Source organism: Rattus norvegicus, chromosome X, assembly GCF_036323735.1.
Source record: "Rattus norvegicus strain BN/NHsdMcwi chromosome X, GRCr8, whole genome shotgun sequence".
Taxonomy (NCBI): domain Eukaryota; kingdom Metazoa; phylum Chordata; class Mammalia; order Rodentia; family Muridae; genus Rattus; species Rattus norvegicus.
Window position 1 is genome coordinate 91530716 of NC_086039.1, and position 18348 is coordinate 91549063.

The 18348-nt window shown below is 38.0% G+C and overlaps 1 pseudogene; it reads left to right on the forward strand.

Annotated features, from left to right (window-relative positions):
• The first annotated feature begins 10143 nt into the window (after window positions 1-10143).
• Window positions 10144-17066, forward strand: Zc3h11a-ps1 (zinc finger CCCH-type containing 11A, pseudogene 1; annotated as a pseudogene).
• Window positions 17067-18348: the final 1282 nt, after the last annotated feature.

Consider the following 18348-nt stretch of genomic DNA (forward strand, 5'->3'; position numbering starts at 1 on the left):
ACCTTCAGGCCCACAACAAACTGATAGACCTTGTGAAACAAGAATTATGAAGGACTATCTTATTCTGTCTTGACAGAACTAAGAAGTCAACGCTTCTTTATCTTGTGTCTTCTCATGGACAGTATAGATCTGTGGAAGAAATAGACAATTTCTTCCCAGTGACTTCATTGCCATAATAAACAACCTTGCATGGAGATGCTCAGGATCTTCTTTGAACCCTCTTCTTGAAAGGGGGTGATGTCAGGAGAAGATATGTCTCAGCATCAAATGATCAAATAACATTACACATCACATTCTGTGGATCTCTGACATTTTTGAAATCATCTATCTATCCAAATTATGCCTAAACTGTTAAGCCTTAACTGCACTCAGTCCTCTCTAATTGAAATATTTTGGAAACAGTCTTTCAATTAATTCAGACCTATGAGTTTGCTATGCCACTTTTAACTACTATTGCTTAATCACTTAAAAGGTTTGTAATAGTAACTATAGGAGGACTGGCTCTATGTTTCATATTCTTAACTCTTTGTAGCAATAAAAGAAATTTATACCAATGAAAACCTTACATCTATCTGTATCACAATCAAAAGTAAATTCTGTACCAATATCAGAAATTAACTTTGTAACAATTATAAATGTTTCTATCAATGTAAGATACAGCTATGAAATGTTTTGTTCAAGAGAAAATTTGATAACCTCTTCCTACTTGCCTGTTTCTCTCATTTCTATATTACTATATCCTCCTTCACTCTTCCACCCATCCCTGCCTTACTTAAAAAGGAAGGATAAAGAAGAGGAAAGAAAAGGGAGAAATCCCTGAGTTTAAGCTCTCTTTTTTTCTCCCTGTTCAAAGCTACATTTTTAAAGAATGCTTTAAAATGACAACTTATCTTTAATTCATAAAATAACCAAAACCATCCATCTCAACATAAGTGATGGGGACTATGATCTTGTTTTGTCTACTTTGAGCTGAATTGGAGCAAAGAATTCCCTTCTGGGGGACCAAAGAGAAATAGGAAAATAAGCTTTGTCAAAGTTGAGCTAGTTGGCATTATTTGCCTTCCATTTATTTTGTGATGAAAAAGTTCATTGCTTAGCTGACATCTTGTCTATGACATTCTAAATGGCTGCATAGGTGAGCTAGCTATTCTGGAATAGTTCAGAAAGCAAGTCCTAATAAGAAGCAGAATTTATGTAGTTATGGTAGAATAAAACAAGGAACAGGAATGGAAAGTCCCAGAATCTCAATACCCCAGCGTGTGAGTCTTGTCAGGGCTGGATTTTGCTTTTTTCATCCTATAGTAAACAAAAATTACAAGTAACATATAGCTCTGACATTCATAAAGAGCATGCGGGGTTCATAGATTGGTTAATGAAGATCAATAAAGAAAAATGACTGCCTTTTTTCAGAGGTTAGTTTTATCACACAATCAGAGTGCAATATAAAATCCTATATATACTATATTAAATGATGGCATATCATAACTAATTATGAGAACTTTGTACCCAATAAATCTTATTGGCTGTGAATAGGCACATTAGTCTCAGCCTGTTCAAGAGCTGTCTCCATAGACAGAGACATACACATCACCTTAATATATCACCTATTTTGTTGATCGTTATAGTCTCCCTTTTCTTCTCCATCACCATGGTCTTCAGGAGGTCTCCCTTTGTCATGTCTGATTTTAGTCAACATGTAAGGAATCCAGCGCTATTCTTTTCATGTGGAAATATAAGCATAACCCCTCTCCTAGCATAACATATTTCCTATTTTCCATTCTGATGTCAGAATATCTTTAATATGAACAGACTGGTTTAGTTCAGTAGTTTTTTTTCCTACAATCCTATGTCTTTAAGCAGCTGTAGTGCTTTGTTCATTAACATTTAAAATTTTATGGTTAATATAGCACTATATAATCTATCTTTGGGGTTTTTTGTTGCCCCCTTTTGTCTGTTAAGCATCTCCTTGAGAGTTCAATTAGGTCTCTCCACAATCACTTGTACTGTAGGATTATGTGATATTGATATGCCTTCAACATATATATGTTTAAAAAAACTGCTTCATCTTATTAGAGATATATGCCAGACCATTGTCTATTTTAGTTTGTAGGGGTATTCCCATAATGACCACAACTTCTAACAAATATGTAATTACAGAATCAGCATTTTATTACACTAAGGAAGTTACACATTGAAATACTGAATATCTGCCTATAGTATGATGCACATATTTTAGTTTACCAAACTCTGTAAAATGGAAGACACCCATTTGCCAAATGGCACGTCTTTGAGTACCGTTAGAATTAGTTCTTGTTAGTTCTTGGGGTTTGGTTATATAATGAACAAGTAGGACATTGCCTCACAATTGTCTTGGCTTGTTGCCAAGTGATAGAGAATTCTTTTTTTTTTTTTGACACAATTGTAAAGATATAATTGCCCACTTAAACATACAAAGCCCAGTACCATCCATTCCTTGAGAATATTAATAACAACCTGTAAATACACAGAGCAGAATCTTAACATCATCTGCCATCTTGTCCTGCCACGGCTTCTCTGCCCCTCTCTCTCTCCTGTCTCTTCTTCTCTCCCTTAGTCTCCTCCTCTTCCTTCAAATTTCTCTCCCGCCCATCCTTCCTTCTCCTCCAATGACAGACCTCCTTCTATCCTGTACCTGCCATTCACCAGTACTTTACAAATTCAATGGAGAGGTGGTTCTGGTGAAGTCACCTGAGTTCTGAGTCCTGGACTAGGCAGCTTTCCTTGGGGCAGTGGAATTAGCATCAAAATACAGTAACTTCAGGGCAAACCACAACATCCCCCCCTTTTTGTCCAGTTAAAAAGCCTTTTCACTTATATATTGAGTACAATTACCATTCTACAATTTATAAAGCATATGATATACTCAACACCCAGTCCATCACTATATCAGTTAAACAGAACATTTAGTTATCCATTACAGCTTAAGGAAGGCTTACAATCTGTATTATATCTTGACTAGCTTGTATACTATCTGATAACTATCCAATAAAATATGTATATTTAGAGTTAAACAGCCTGATAGGCTATGAGACTATAATGTCTTCAACCCCGTCAGAAATCTGGGAATGACCAAATATCTATACACATAGGAAGCATAACACAGCTTCCAGAACTGAGAGGTTGTAGAGACAAATCTCCACTAGTGCAGTCCCCTGTTAGCAACATGTGAGCGCAAGTCTTCAGCTGTCCAGCCTAAAATCAACTGACAGACTCTTGAAATGAAGATTTTGAAGGGCTGATCACCCAGTCATGGCAGGGTTTATCAGTCAACTATACTGTATAATTTGTCCTTTTCTGGACAGTATTAGTCTGCAGATGAAACAGGTAGTTTGGCCAGTGGCTGCCTAGCCACGAAGTATTGCCTCACCAGGAGGTAGAGATGTTCACATTCTTCATTAAATCCACCAAAGGGTAACTGTTATGAGCAGATATGTCTCAACAAAAGATAAATAACTTTAAATCTCAAATTTTGTGGATTTCTGATGTTTTTGAAAACCATCTACCTATATAAGACAATCTGTACTGTTGTCTTTATATCTTAATAATATCTTGAAAGCACTTTCACAACGTCAGTATTATGTTTGCTATTTGGCCCTAAACTCACACGTGTAATCAACTCAGAAATTTGTAATGACATCAATAGAAGGACTGGCTCTAAACCTTGTACCTTTAAACTTTTAACAAATAAATTCTACATCAAAGCAAAGATATGATTTTAGCTTAGTTAACAAATGAGATTACGACTGTACAACTCAATCTACCTAATTCCTCCCTGTTAAATTACAACCAATTTTAAGTACCTCATAAAAAAATAAAAAAAAAAAACTTTAGAGTAACTACTTTCAGCCCCCCCCCAAAAAATCCAGAGAATTGGGGCAACGACTCCTCTATAACTTCTTCAAGCTATACATAGGCGTTGAGATGTCCTTGGGGGTAGGGGGTAGGAAGAATGAAAGAAATGCTGTAGCTGATGTGTCCTGATTGGTCCCAGCTGAAAGACCTTGAGACCAGGAATCCAATTAGGCACACTCTGTAAAATACAACTCTCAAGACAAAAGTTTAGAATCCAGATATCTTTTTGTTTGATTCTCCTAAATAAATTTTTCAGGCAGTCTACCTCTATCAAATCTGATCAGTATGACTTTGTAAGGTTTCCAAAGCCTAATCACACTTTCTGAAAACACAAAGACAAAATCTTTTCCCCAGAATACTGTGTTCCTTAGTCTGAAACCAGAAAAGCTTGTATCTTGAACTCTCTCCCAGAGTAATAATATAACCATAAAACTCAAAGTCACACCCATCATGAAGATTAAACAATTTTTAAAAAGGAAGTAAGCTAAACAATGAGTCTGATAGGCTTTTGTACTCTGTGATATCAGGAAACTAACCCAAAATTCCCGTGGAACCCACATTAAGAGAATACGAGCTCCCTGTTGTGGTAGATATCAAAAGTAACCAAACCCTCGCTAGCCAGCATCAACGAGCCATATGGCCTTCAGCGGGGTAATTCATAAAACAAACCAAATACCTTTTATCAATTCCAGTATCAATAAGCAACACATCAAACCAGGACTTTAGCCCAAAATATCTCAATCTGTCAAACTCTCTACCCGGAGTCACAGATTTTTATTTAACCTTAATAACTTCTATAATATATGCCTGCATTCACTCTCCCTGGTGTTACAGACATTTATCACAACTCTCTACTTGGAGTTAGTGACCAATTTTTCCCTATCTAAGTTCCGAACCATAGATGAAATTCCCAAATGATTCCACCACATTATTCGGGTAATCTCTGTACTCTCCTTAAAACAAACTTAAACACCTTCTATCAATTCTAAAACCAACAAGAAACTTAAAACTCAGGACTTTAGCCCAAAATGTATCCATCTGTTAAGCTCTCTACCCAGAGCCAAAGATTTTTCTTTAACCTTAATAACTTCTACAATATATGCCTGCATTCACTCTCCTTGGAGTTACAGACATTTATCACAACTCTCTACTTGGAGTTAGTGACTAATTTTTCCCTATCTAAGTTCTGAACCGTGGATGAAAATCCCCACCTGATTCAGGTAATCTCTTTACTCTCCTTTTTCTAAAAACTAACTCAATCACCTTTTAGTAATACCTGTAATTAAGAAGTAGCTTGTCTAACTAGGATTTCAATCCAAAATTCCCATGGAGCCCACATTAAAAAGAATATGAGTATCCTGAAAGACTTTCTAAACAACTTTCTTTAAAAAGCAGTTTTTAATCTCTAACTCTCTGATCTGCCATTACTTCTCACACAGCACGGGACCTACAGCCTGCCAGCCCAGGTGGCTTCTTCCCCATTTCATTGTTTGAATTCCCTTGCTTAAGATATCACATGACTTAACATGGCACTGGTCTCCTCTTACTTAGAAAATAAAAACGTTCTCTCAACTCTCAGGATTACTAGTGGATTCTTGCCCATCATTTTGGATTGCCATCTGTTGTTGTAAAAATATAAAAATAAAAAAGTCTGGTTGTCTTTTACCCGCTAGGTCTGCACCGCGGTGCCCAAGGTATGTGCTAGATATCTTGGCGGACACACATCTCAGCTGCACACTTTCTTACACTCAAACCCTCACATAAAAGAACACACAACACAATAATCTTTGACCCAATTGGTAAGATATAATTGCCCACTTAAACATACAAAGCCCGGTACCATCCATCCCTTGAGAATATTAATAACAACCTGTAAATACACAGAGCAGAATCTTAACATCATCTGCCATCTTGTCCTGCCACGGCTTCTCTTGAAAATTCTATTTTCAAACTTTTGCTTTTATCATGTAGTTTTTTTATGGAATTCTGAAGATTCCAGTACACTTCTTATCAATAGTTAGTCAATTTCATTATTAACTTGCCCCAGAGAGCCAGGTACACCTGTATGTGATCTTATGTATGTTATATGTAGTGGATAACTCATATTTCTAAGCATTTGTTGTAGCTGAATAGTGACATTGAAAGACCACCCCCCCCCATGAGTCTTAACTCAGAGCTGCAACAGGCTTGAACGAGCCCAGGCATGCCCAGATACCTAGGGCCGAGTCACCATTAAAACTAACAGACCATAAAAGGAAAGGAATACAGAACAGACTAGGAGTACAGGATCTGACTCACAGGCCACCTGGCAGGAAGGGATAAGCCCCTAGCCCCCAACATTCAGGACGTCCCAGCCCGCACGTACTCTCTTACCATGTTACAGCCTCATTTGAATATGATTCAAACCTGCCAATGTGTGTAGCTATACCTTATTACCTCATCATGTGAGATAACCAATCATATGTGAACATGTCTATATGCCTCGTTTAAATCCACCAATCCCCGTAACTATGCATCTGCTTCTGTACGCCTGCTTCTGCTTCCCCAAACCCTATAAAAGCCCCATGCTGGAGCTGCTGGGCGCACAAGTCCTCCGAAGAGACTGTGTGCCCGCAGGTACCTGTGTTTTCCAATAAACCCTCTTGCTGATTGCATCCCAGTGGCCTCAGCTTGGTCATTGGGCGCTTGGGGTCTCCTCCTGAGGGAAAGGTCCTCTCCGGAGGTCTTTCAACATCAATTTAGAATCATCTTTAATAAGTTTAGCAGTCTCTTTGTGTAACACAAGCCCTTCTGCATATTGAGTCAGTTAATAAGAGACTCTTGAATATATGATGACACCATGCATATTGCCTACAATTCAGATACTTGAACTGACGTACAAGGATTCTCAGCCACCTTACTTACATCTTCTGAGTTGTATCCTACTTTTCCTGATATATTGGCATCAGTGTAAAATGTAGGACCTCCAGATAATGGAATTCCTTTTATTATATGAGAGAATCTAATTAGTTATTTTATGAAATGAAATAGCTTGCATTTAGGATATCTGTTATTAATCTGTCCTGCCCCCGCCAGCAGGGACCCAGTTATTTGTGGGGGTCGAGGGGTACCCATACCTGTGGGAGAAAGGCGAGAAAGAGGAGCAAGACCAAGCAGTGTCCTTGTCAAGGTCTGTTTATTGGGAGGAATGTCCAGCATTTAAAGCTCTGAAGCAGGAATTGAAGCAGGAACTGAAGCTTAGGGCGGGGGGAAGTGCCCAAGGACATAAGGTGAATCATTAAACTGCAAGATATTCTCCTTAGACAAGGAGGAAATAGTCTTCCGGGGACGTGTTCTTTCTTTGAAAAGGTCAAGCCCTTCTCAGGAATCTGACTAATCCGGAGGTCTGGTTCTCAACACTGTCCCAAGAAATTACTGAATATTCTTTGCCAATGTTCATATGGTGCCCATAACGTGGCCATATCTGCATTAGGAAAAGGTACCAAAATTTCAGCTGGATCCATTCCAATTATTGTTGATGTTTCATTTTTCCATTTAATATCAATTCAGAGATCTTCTCAATGTAGTGTTTTAGCTTTTATTCTGTTTATGTGATAAAATATCTATTCTAAGATATAATCTTCCCTCTGCATGAGAACTCCTGTAGTTGAAAGCGTAGAAGGCAAGATGACTAAGATGCAAGTCATCTTGGGATCAATATGATCTAGACTTGTATCCTCCAATTTCTTTTCTACATGAGCTCGCTCCTTCTCTGCCTCTTGTGATAATTTTCTGTGGCTATATAAATCTTTATCACGTAATAAGGTTTGAAATAAATTGCTTAGCTCTTCAATGGCCAAGTCAATCACAGGCCACAACCAGTTAATAATTCACAATAGGTTTTGAAAATCATTTTGGGTCATTAATTTGTTTCTTCTGATTTGCACCTATTGTGCCCTAACCTTTTGCAGACCTATTCTATAACCTAGATAATTAATAGGTCCCGTCTTTTTATTTTTTGGAGATTGTATTTTACAATCTCCAGCAAGACTGTTTTTATTTGTTTGTTTTGTTTTACTTCATCAAATATTCTTCCTTTCCAGGATATTTATATCTGGATCAACCAACAGGATGTCATTTCCTGCAACTCCTCCTCCACCCCTTCTCTTCCTGTCTTGCCCAGAAAAACCTGCCTTCTCATTTTTTTGCCCAGAGATTGGCTATGTGTCATCTTTACTAGCCAATTAGACAATTAAGGGAAAATTTTCTACATGTTTGTTTGTATTTAAGAGAGGGTGTTGTGTAATCCAAACTGGCCTCAAACAATCTAAGAAAGTTAATGTGGTTTTGGTCCTAATTCTTTCTCTTCCACCTCCCAAATTCTAGGTTAACAGACATTTATAACCATACCTGATTTAAGTTAGTAAGTTTTGATGAAGTTTGTTAAATAATTGTTAATTGATATATAGAACATGTAAAAGAATATAAAAGCTCAGACAAAATGCACAGGTTCACTAAGGTGTAGGTTTTCAAGTATTTTGCAACAATTTGAGAAAAATGAACTTCAAATTGCAGTTATATTTTTCTTTTAAAAATTGATTTTACTTTTTTTTTAGATCTATTTCTTTACTTACATTTCAAACGTTATTCCCCTTCCCGGTTTCCCGTCCATAAGCCCCCATTCCCTCCCCTCCACTTCCCCAATCCAGGTACTCTGCCTATACATCCCCCTTATTGCCCCCCACATATATATCAAAAATCAGAAAAGAGTATGCCATGAATGCATAAAATATGTGCAGATAGGATATCTTACCACTTACTATAATAGAATAAGTACAAATCCAGTTTTCAAAATTTATACATATTAACATATATAAACCTAGTGAGGGACTAGTTGTATTGGTATCTGAAACACTTAAATATAAAAGATGCAGAATTTTAAAAAATGATAAAATATAGCACAGAATTTACTGCACGTTTATAATAATAACATAGTTGATTCCAATTTCTATTTCTGTGAATGAACTAAAATGTGAAAACTATCTGCTAAAAATATGTCTCATATGACCCAAACTTTCTCTTTGTGTAGTTTGTCTCTGTAGGATAAAGTGTATCACAGTAAAAAAAAAATGACTTCTCTGTTTTGCATAGTTTTCTCCATGTGTATTTAATATCTAATGCACAAGATGTGTTAATCAACTGGGTATAATTGGTGATATTGAGTATATAAACTGCAGTATAGGGAAGGCCCAATGCACAGTGACAGATGGGCAATAAAAATGTATTCAATGATATATGTTGTAGATTTTTCTTGTCTCACATTGTTTTGTTTGGGAATTCTTTTCTTACTGGATTATTCACTTGTATGTTTCTGGTCCTGTTTTTATGCTTCTTGTTTTTCCATGTCTTGATTATATATAGGTGCACATATTTCCTTTGCCTTTTCATGTTTGTTTTTCTTTTATTATTAGTCTGGGATATTTTATTGTTTTCTAAAAAGGAAAGAAGGCAGTGTAGAGTCACATAGGTGGGGAGAATCTGACAGGAATTAATACACAGACAATCACAATTAGAAAGCAGTATACAGTAGATCAATTTTCAACAAAAAGAAAATAAATTAGAAGTGAAATTTTGTATAGAGAATTGTTTAGAAAATGAAAGTATTGAAAGTATATGCCAGAAAGCTATGTAGTTCCACTTCCAAGGGTACCCTATTTACTATCCCACTGTTGGCACTGATACTTCAGCACATGGTAGGCACTACCATGGCAATTATGGGCAGTCAATAGAGAAGTAGAAGTGCCCTGCCATTACATCTACCTAACTCCTTAATATTGCCTATACTAGAGCTGACATTATTGACGGAAGTAATGGAGGGAAAGCCGATATGAAGAGCTGAGAAAATGACACACTGAATGATGCATACTGTTCAAAAATGAGTACATGAATTGGAATCGTAAGCATTCATATGAAAATGTGGACATGTTGTGATGCACCTGTAACCCACATGCTAGTAACAAAGTAGAGATAGGAAGAATTTGGTTTCTAGATGTACACGAAGATTACCTGTACATACAGTGGCAGACCCTGTTTCAAAAATCAGGGTGAACAGCAGTAGAGGAAATATTTCATATCTTGAAAATATAAATAACTCTAAATTACACACACACACACACACACGCGCGCGCGCGCGCGCGTGTGTGTGTGTGTGTGTGTGTGTGTGTGTAGGGGGGAGCCTATTCTATCACAAAAAGTCTGATATGACTTATTAACATGATTCACAAGGGAAGATTATTTGTATTCCAGAATACTGTAAAAAGAGTTATACTAGAAGCTTCCTTTTCAGTTTAAAAGATAAAGAGACTATATTTTTTGAGGTTGTTGAAGAATAAGAGAGTAGAGGAAACAAGTATAGAATTCTAATTGGGCTCACTAAATATGCAGAATAATCAACCTACAGACATTTTCCTCCTCATAGAAGTACTTTATTACAAGAGCCAGAATTACTACCATACAAACACAATCAAACAAGTGAAGGCATTGAACAATAACATATAGGATCTAAACATGAAAATAGAAGAATTAAAGAAAACACAAAAGAAGACAAAAATGGAGATGAAAAACCTAAGAATAAAAGCAGGAGTCTCCGTTGGGGATTTAGCTCAGTGGTAGAGCGCTTGCCTAGCAAGTGCAAGGTCCTGGGTTCGGTCCCCAGCTCCGAAAAAAAGAAAAGAAAAAAAAAACAAAAAAAACAAAACAAAAAAACAAACAAACAAAAAAAAGCAGGAGTCTCAGATGCAAACATTACCATAAGAAAAGTTAAGAGAGGAATCTCACTGATCCTAGCCCACAGCACCCTGCTCCCAAACCCCATGGGAAAGAGAGCTCATCGCCCAGACAGGGATGCACTCCTGAGACTACAGGGCAGGAGAGACCAATAATACTGCCCACCTTTGCCCACATCCCTGGCCCAAGAGGAAACTGTACAGGGCCTCTGAGAACAGGAAGATAGGGGCACTCAAGCTGCAGGAGTTCTTGCAGAACTGCGATCAGATCTGAAGGGACCAGGTCAAAGAGTTCCCCGGATCCAAATCCCGTGAGAGGGAGAGCTAGACATTCAGAGGGGCAGACATGCCTGGGAAGCCAGAAGAGACTACTCTCTGCCCACATTTCTGACTCTAGAGGAAAACACCTAGTACCATCTGGGCCCCCTGTGCACAGGAACCCGGGAAAAGGAGGGGCATGCCCTTCTGGTTACTGCCCGCAAGGAGAGCTGAAACCTATCCCTGAGGAGTGACTTCAGGCCAGAGACCAGAGGTAAGACCAACTTTTCTTTTATATAGAAATCATCGACACAACAGTCAAAGATAATATAAAACGGAAAAAGGTACTGGTCCAAAACATACAGGAAATCCAGGACTCAATGAGAAGATCAAACCTAAGGATAATAGATATAGAAGAAAGTGGAGACTCCTAGCTCAAAGGACCAGTAAATATCTTCAACATAATCATAGAAGAAAACTTCCCTAACCCAAAGAAAGAGATGCCCATAAACGTACAAAAGCCTACAGAACTCCAAATAGATTGGACCAGAAAAGAAACAGCTCCTGTCACATAATAGTCAAAACATCAAATGCACAAAATAAAGAAAGAATATTAAAAGCAATAAGGGAAAAAGGTCAAGGAATATATAAAAGCAGACCTATCAGAATCACGCCGGACTTCTCACTAGAGACTATGAATTCGAGAAGATCCTGGACAGATGTCATACAAACACTAAGAGAACAAAAAATGCCAGCCCAGATTACTGTATCCTGCAAAACTCTCAATTAACATAGATGGAGAAACCAAGATATTCCATGACAAAACCAAATTTACACAATATCTTTCTACAATTCCAGCCCTACAAAGGATAATAAATGGCAAAGCCCAACATAAGGAGGCAAGTTACACCCTAGAAAAAGCAAGAAACTCATCGTCTTGGCAAAAAAAAAAAAAAAAAAAAAAAAAAAAGAAGAAAAGCACACAAATATAATCTCACATCCAAATACGAATATAACAGGAAGCAACAATCACTATTCCTTAATATCTCTCAACATCAATGGACTCAACTCCCCCCAAAAAACATAGATTAACAAAATGGATATGCAATGAGGACCCTGCATTCTGCTGCCTACAGAAAACACACCTCAGAGACAATGAAAGACACTACCTCAGCATGAAAGGCTGGAAAACAACATCCCAAGCAAATGATCTGAAGAAGCAAGCTGGAGTAGCCATTCTAATATCTAATAAAATCAATTTTCAACTAAAAGTCATCAAAATAGATAAGGAAGGACACTTCATATTCCTCTAAGAAAATATCCACCAAGATGAACTCTCAATCCTAAATATCTATGCTCCAAATACAAGGGCACCTATATACATAAGAGAAACATTATTAAAGCTCAAAGCACACATTGCACCTTACAAAATAATAGTAGCAGATTTCAACATCCCACTCTCATCAATGGAAAGATCATGGAAACAGAAATTAAACAGAGACATAAACACACTAAAAGAAGTCATGAACCAAATGGACTTATCTGATATTTATAGAACATTCTATACTAAAACAAAAGGATATACCTTCTTCTCACCACCTCATGGTACTTTCTCCAAAATTGACCTTATAATTGGTCATAAAACAGGCCTCAATAGATACAGAAAGATAGAAATAATCCCATGAGACCTATCAGACCTCCATGGGCTAAAGCTGGCCTTCAACAACAATAAGGCAGGAACGCCCACATATACATGGAAGTTGAACAATGCTCTACTCAATGATAACCTGGTCAAGGAAGAAATAAGGAAATAAATTAAAGACTTCTTAGAATTTAATGAAAATGAAGGTACACTATACCCAAAATTATGGGACACAATGAAAGCTGTGCTAAGGGGAAAGCTCATAGCTCTGAGTGCCTGCAGAAAGAAACAGGAGAGAGCATATATCAGCAGCTTGACCGAACACCTAAATGCTCTAGAACAAAAGAAGCAAATAAACCAAGGAGGAGTAGAAGTCAGGCAATAATCAAACTCAGAGCTGAAATCAACCAAGTAGAAAGAAAAAAAAAAGGACTATACAAAGAATCAACAGAACCACAACACAAGGTGGTTCTTTGAGAAAATCAACAAGATAGATAAACCCTTAGCCAGACTAATGAGAGGACGCAGAGAGTATGTCCAAATTAAGAAAATGAGAAATGAATAGGGAGACATAACTATAGAAGCAGAGGAAATTAAAAAAAATCATCAGATCCTATTACAAAAGCCTATATTCAACAAAACTTGAAAATCTGCAGGAAATGGACAATTTCCTAGATATATACAAGGTACTGAAGTTAAATCAGGAACAGATAAACCACTTAAACAACCCTATAACTCTTAAGGAAATAGAAGCAGTCATAAAAGTTTTCCCAACCAAAAAGAGCCCAGGTCCAGATGGGTTCAGTGCAGAATTATATCAGAACTTCATAGAAGACCCCATACCAATACTATTCAAACTATTCCTCAAAATTGAAACTGATCGAGCGTTACGGAATTCCTTCTATGAAGCCACAATTATACTTATACCTAAACGACACAAAGACCCAACAAAGAAAGAGAACTTCAGACCAATTTCCCTTAAGAATATCGACGCAAAAATACACAAGAAAAATTCTGGCAAATCGAATCCAAGAGCACATCAAAACAATCATCCACCATGATCAAGTAGGCTTCATCCCAGGCATGCAGGGATGGTTTAATATACAGAAAGCCATCAATGTAATCCATATTATAAACAAATTGAACGATAAAAACCACATGACCATTTCATTAGATGCTGAGAAAGCATTTGACAAAATTCAATACCCTTTCATGATAAAAGTCCTGGAAAGAATAGGAATTCAAGGCCCATACCTAAACATAATAAAAGCCATATACAGCAAACCAGTAGCTTACACTAAACTAAGTGGAGAGAAACTTGAAGCAATCCTACTAAAATCAGGGAGTAGACAAGGCTGCCCACACTCTCCCTACTTATTCAATATAGTTCTTGAAATTCTAGCCAGAGCAATCAGATAACACAAGGAGATCAAAGTGATACAGATTGGAAAAAAGAAGTCAAAATATCACCATTTGCAGATGATATGATAGTATATTTAAGTGATCCCAAAAGTTCCACCAGGGAACTCCTAAACCTGATAAACGCCTTCAGCAAAGTGGCTGGGTGTTAAATTAACTCAAATAACTTGGTAGCCTTACTCTACACAAAAGAGAAACAAGCCGAGAAAGAAATTAGAGAAAGGACACCCTTCATAATAGTCCCAAATAATACAAAATACCTCAGTGTGACTTTAACCAAGCAAGTGAAAGATCTGTGTGATTAGAGCTTCAAGCCTTTGAAGAAAGAAATTGAGAAAGTTCTCAGAAGATGGAAAGATCACTCATGTTCATGGATTGAAAGGATTAATATAGTAAAAATTGTCATTTTACCAAAAGCGATCTACAGATTTGATGCAATCCCCATTAAAATACCAATCCAATTCTTCAGAGAGTTAGACCGAAAAATTTGCACATTCATCTGGAATAACAAAAAACCCAGGATAGCTAAAACTATCTTCAACAATAAAAGGACATCCAGGGGAATCACTATACCTGAACTCAAGCAGTATTACAGAGCAATAGTGATAAATCTGCATGGTATTGGTACCGAGACAAACAGAAAGACCAGTGGAATAGAATTGAAGACCCAGAAATGAGCCCACACACCTATGGTCACTTGATTTTTGACAAAGGTGCCAAAAGCATCCAATGGAAAAAAGATAGCCTTTTCAGCAAATGGTGCTGGTTCAACTAGAGGTCAGAATGTAGAAGAATTCAGATTGATCCATGTTTATCACCCTGTACAAAGTTTAAGTCCAAGTGGATCAATGATCTCCACATAAAACCAGATACACTCAAACTAGTAGAAGAAAAAGTGGTGAAGCATCTCGAACACATGGGTACTGGAGAAAACTTCCCTAACGAAACACCAATGGCTTATGCTCTAAGATCAAGAATCGATAAATGGGATCTAATAAAACTGCCTCCAACACATACACACTGGGGTAAATTTCTTGAATAGAACACCAATGGCTTATGCTTTTAGATCAATAACTATTCCCCTTAGCTGTGGAGTGTAACAATAGTAGAGAGTTCAGAAATCATTCCCATTCCCACACATCTGCCTGTTGTAATCAATGCTGCAGGTGATGATTACTGTGATCAGTTTTCTGCTGAGGGTGATGAAAACAAATCACCTGCTCTGCTATCAGCTTTTGACACTCAATGTAAATTCTGAGTGACTTCTGCCAGCTCATGTGGAGTCAGTTTAAAGCAAGGTGAATATGTGAATTTTGGAATAAAAACTATTGAGGAAATTAAATCAAAGAAAGTGAAGGGAAAATCCAAGAATCAAAGTGTAGGCTCCACAGGAGTTTCCAGTGTTTTACATCAGCCTCAGCCCAACCCAGGCATTAAGAAAGAGAATATTCAGACTGTTGTGAGGACTGTAACTCTATCAAGCAAACAAGAAGAGCCCTTGGTTAGACTAAGTCTAACTGAGAGACTGGGGAAACAAAAAACAAATTCAGTAGGTGGTGACAGTGATCCCCTATTAAAGCAAAGTGTTGCACAGAGGCTGGGGGAAAAAAGTGGAAGCACCAGAAACTAACATTGATGAAGCACCAAAGAAAGAGACAGTTATTGAAGCTGGTGAGATCCACAGGAAGTCATGGGAAGAAATTCTTCTTGAAAGAGCCAGTCAGTAACCTGGTGAATTGCAACCTAAATGGAAGATTCAGGAGATGACGATTTTCCATCAAGAACAAAGAGTTCCTCTTCTGTACAGATCAAAACCTTCTCTGAGGTTCAGGCTGAAAAGAAACATTGGCAGCAGGAAATTGAAAGACAGAAATCCCCCCCCAAAAAAAATAAAAACAAAAACAAAAACAATGATACAAGTTGTCTCATGCTAATGGAAGATACTGAAATGAAAAAGACAGTGAGTCTGTAGACTGTTGCTATTAGCAAAGGACAACCCGAAGAAGAACCTGCAGGCAGAGCCAGGCCTATGCAGGAAGTGCATATTAAGACACTAGAGGAAATTAAGCTGGAAAGGGCCCTGAGGGTGCAGCAAAGCTCTAAGAGGAGTGGCAACCACTTCAAACAGAGGGTGCCCCAGGGGCAAAGAGGTTGCTCTGCATCACCCAAAGAGCAGGTGCAAGAGAAGAGAAAATACTTGGAACTTGAAGACAGTGGTGACACTCTTATTCATCCCGCTCTGAGAAGGAGTGTGTGACGTCTCATTAATGAGACTTCAGATGATACCATGAGTGATTCTACAAAACTTCCAGTTGACAGATGTGACATGTTCAAAGTAAAACACACACAGAGACAACAAGACAGAGGTGTATCACGAAAAGAAAAGCCAGCCTTGTCATCTATGAGGGAAGATGAGGCTTCTTACTATACCTGAGTGGTGGGGAAGCTGGTGTTCTCTGTTGTATCAGGCATCACTTAGCACCTGGTAAAATGGCTCCCCATGGAGTCATCCCAGAAAGGGGAGATAGTGACCTCTGGGATTGGAGATTCAATACTACATGTGAAGTGTGCAGCACAGACATTGGAAAAAAGGAGTAAAGCCAAACCCAAAGTAAATGTGAAGCCATCTGTGATCAAAGTTGTCTCTACCCCCAAATTGGCTCCCAAAAGCAAGGCTATGGAGATTCAGTCTGCTGTTATGGCAGCTAGGAAGCAGCGGCTCAGCTCCAGCAGTGTCCAGCAGGAAAGCCTCACCAAGAAAGCAGCTGTGGCTGTTGTTCCACTCCTCTTCAAGGACAATTCTGTCACCATGTCTGAGACAGAGAAACCAAAAGACAGTTCTGTGCTGTCTTCAGCCCAAGCTTCATCGGAATCCTTGCTCCCCGTCGGATCTGGCCCTTGCTCATCCCAGATGGCAACAAAACCTCACCAACTGAGCTCTTCCTCATAGGAAAAGCCTCCACTCTCTGTGGAAGATGATTTTGAGAAACTAATATGGGAAATTTAAGGATTTAGAAGCTGAAATCGACTTGGATCCTGGGAAAGATGAAGGTGACCTTCTGCTTGAGCTCTCAGAGATGATTTACAGCTGAAGGTGAAGGGGGATAATGAGGATACTTGAAAAAATAAAACTCACCAGAAACTGGACTTATTTTCATCTATTTACCTGAGACGATAATTTCGTTAAGTCTCAAATTCTACCCAAATCAAAAGTTCACCTATGAAATACCTGTGTGTGTCCTAGATTCCCTGGGGTCAGATCTTTTATATCCCTTGATAACCATTTTGTCCATTTTATGCCATTGTTCAGCATCCTTGAGAAGAAAGTTCTGTAGTCCTCTTCCCTCCACATGAGACTGAGCTCCAAATGAAACAGTGCATGAGAACTCAGTGGTCCTTGAGGTATTTGTCATTGTGGGCTAGCTTCCCCTTCTGTATTTATTTATGTATTGTCTTAATTTTATCAGAGTATAAAATGAAGACAGCTGCTAACCATTGTGGATCAAATGTCATGCTACAACTAAACAAAAGATTCACTCAGGCTATGTTAAATTGTATATCTTTTAAAAGATATTTGGAGATTCATCTAAGCTGTAAAGTGAAGGCTGCTGGGGAACTTGAGATATGGACATAACTCTGGACCTGGTCTTGTTGTGTTAGCTGCTCCATACGTGTCTCAGGAGCAATAGCTAATTTATTGTTACTGTAATTTTTAAAGGCTTCAAAGTGCCTCTGGGGTCCCCTGAAAGTAAGTTTCTATTTGTGGGATTACATGTATTCTTTATAAGAGATGGTGACATGACTAGAAATTCTTTTTTTAGTTTGAAAATTTTCCCTTCAATACCTTTATCTTACTGGCATTGAATTATTACACAGACAGAAAATTGGTAATTTTTAAAAAATTTCTACCTCTCCCAGGAAACTCCTCTTCCTTGGTATTTATTTGATGTGCTTTAGTCATGGGAGGAGGGAGAAAACCTCAAGCTGCCAGTATTGATCAACAGACTATAGCAGTACATTGGACTGTACTGTCATAGGGACAGCAAGATGCTCTGTGGTGTATTGTACACCTCCAGTTTCTTCATTTTTGGATTGAATTTTCTTCTCTTAATCTTGGTCTTCATATCACCTCAAGGTTTGGACTTGTGAAAGAACAAGTCTGATGAGAAAAATAGTCTTGAAATGAGACACTGTACAGAATTGGTGGAAGGAAACAAAGGACTTGTTCATTGTGATATTTGCTGTAGGTGATCAGTTTGTTTCACATAGGGAAATCCTGCATCACCTGTCATGTTAACTCTTAAGGACCTGCTGTTGTAAGCAGCTTACCAAGAGTTGAAGTTCATCTTGCCTTGTTAGGAATATGGAAAAGGA